Source organism: Nestor notabilis, unplaced genomic scaffold (assembly GCF_000696875.1).
Source record: "Nestor notabilis isolate BGI_N333 unplaced genomic scaffold, ASM69687v1 scaffold23190, whole genome shotgun sequence".
NCBI classification, from domain to species: Eukaryota; Metazoa; Chordata; class Aves; order Psittaciformes; family Psittacidae; genus Nestor; species Nestor notabilis.
In genome coordinates, this window is record NW_009910031.1 from 7804 (window position 1) to 9930 (window position 2127).

General features: G+C 60.3%; 1 protein-coding gene across 1 annotated transcript in view; it reads right to left on the minus strand.

Annotated features, from left to right (window-relative positions):
• Positions 1–2127, minus strand: part of KCNE3 (potassium voltage-gated channel, Isk-related family, member 3) — a gene marked incomplete at its 3' end in the record, with an annotated part of 9894 nt that overhangs the window by 7519 nt on the left and 248 nt on the right. The gene's annotated exons all lie outside the window — the stretch shown is intronic.

Sequence of the window (2127 nt, forward strand, 5' to 3'; positions counted from 1 at the left end):
GTGTGCCCGGCGCCGCCCGCGCCCCCTGCCAAAGGGTGGCACTGGCACCTTGTCACCCAGCCTGGTGACATCCAGCCCGAGGGCCCCGGGTGGGGGCACCCAGGGCATCCCCCAGCCCTGCTGCAGGCTCTGGGTGAGTTTAACTGCGGGGATGGACAGGAGGAGCTGTTGACGGGTCAAAAATGGGGTGGATAATGGTCAGTGCAGGAGCTGTGGGATTTTCCCCTTTAGGGTCTTCTGGATTAGGGAAAAGCAGCATCTTCTTCTCAATATTTCTGATACACCACCCGGTTACAGGCTTGTCCCCCAGGTCACAGCGTCGGAGACTTCTTGTCACCAGATCTGGCTGATCCGGGTTGATAACCATCAGGAGAGGCACAAAACCCACATCACCAGGGGGTTTTGGGGTACCACACTCACCCATCCCATCACAGGGACCCCCGTCTGCAGCTCATCCCACCGCAGGAGCTGGTGTCGGAGGAGGACCAGCACCACAGCGGTGGGGAGCACCCGAGCATGGTGTGTTGTGTGCACCACCTGGGTGCTGCCACCTGGGCCTGGCCCCATTCCACTCTGATTTATTTGCAGATAAAGGGTTTATTTTCTTTTCCCAGCGCTGCAGCTGCAGGACAAACACCATGAAGACTCCTGAGATACCTCCCACTTGGGCCGGGTGCCTGGAGAACGTTGGTGGTGTTTGTCCCTGTGCTCCTCCTGTTGGCACCTCGTGCCTGGTTGAGAAACCAGAATGGGCTCAGCCCCACATGAGGCACCCCCCAAACCCTCCCGACTTAGGGTCTGTGCCCAAGGTGAGGCCATGGGAAAGCAGGAATCGGTCACCAAGCTGCCTCTGGTGCGAAGTTCCCAGCCCTGCTCCAACGTGCTCACTCACATCCAGTGTTACGGAGTGGATCAGGGTTTGGCGTCACTGTTTGGGCTGGAGCATCGCAGCCCAGTTTGACCTTTGAGTGCAGGTGGAAAGGGCCCTGTGGGCCAGATAATCTACTGCAATTAAAGACATTAATTATGCCATTATTACAGGGTAAGATACGCAAGGGACTGGGTCACCGCCGCTGTTTTGAAGGACGGGGACATGTCCTGGACCCACTCCATGGGTCAGTCCCAAACCTGGGCAGCTTAATAGCAGAGCCGAAGCCAAGGAGCCAAAGCAGGACCCAAGAACATCCCCTTCCCGTCCACCTCTGTGCCCTCAGCCCGTTGAAAACACATTTGGGTCCTGCGGTACAAAAGGCCAAAGCTACAGCCGACAGCAGGAAGGAAGCAGGAAAAACTCCGGCATCACCATCCGGAGCCCGGAGAGACCTTTGGGGACACACGGGGCCGGATGCCTCCGGCCAGGCTCGGGCCACGCTCGCAGTGTGTGCCCGTGGAGGGAGTGATGCTCCCTGGATGGCAGCGGGGAGGAAGCATCTCGTGTCCTGGGACAGGGACTGGGATGCTGGGTGGGACCTGCTCCATCGGGAGGGATTTGCCCCATCATCGGGGCTGTGATGCCACCAAGGGGTTGCCCTTGAGCCACCTCGGCAGCACACAGGGAGCAGGTTTGGCCCCCACAGCATCCAGGTGGGGCACTGACACACGTGGGTGCCCCACGCATTGCCCCCGACACCGACCGTGCTCAAAGAAGCAGGAAACAGCCACCTCCTTTAATTCCCCACCAGAAATGTGGGGCTCAGAGATCACAGGGGTTTAGCACCAGAAAAACCCACCGGCCCGTGTCAGGAAGCTGCTGGGAGCCCTCAGAGCCCAACACCGGCTGACGTGAGCGGGAAGACGGTGAATCGATTTCCTTGGGAGGCCACGGTGGGCAAGGAGCTGCCTCTGCTCCTGCCATCCCCCCGGGGCTCAGCCAAGGTGGGTCTGCAGGACCAGGACCTCCCCATAGGTCTCACCCTGCCAGAGAGAGCCAGGATGTCCCCAGGCTGCTGGCAGCAGGGCTGAGCACCTCCCTGGGGACACCGGCTGGGTTTCCAACAGCTCCCACAAGGAGCAGGATGGGCCGCAGCGACACGACCCCAAATCCACCAGCTCCAGCGGGGAGAAGGCATCACGGGCGGGCTCAGATCATGGAGACCCTGTTCTTGATGTAGACGTGGTACGGGGAGC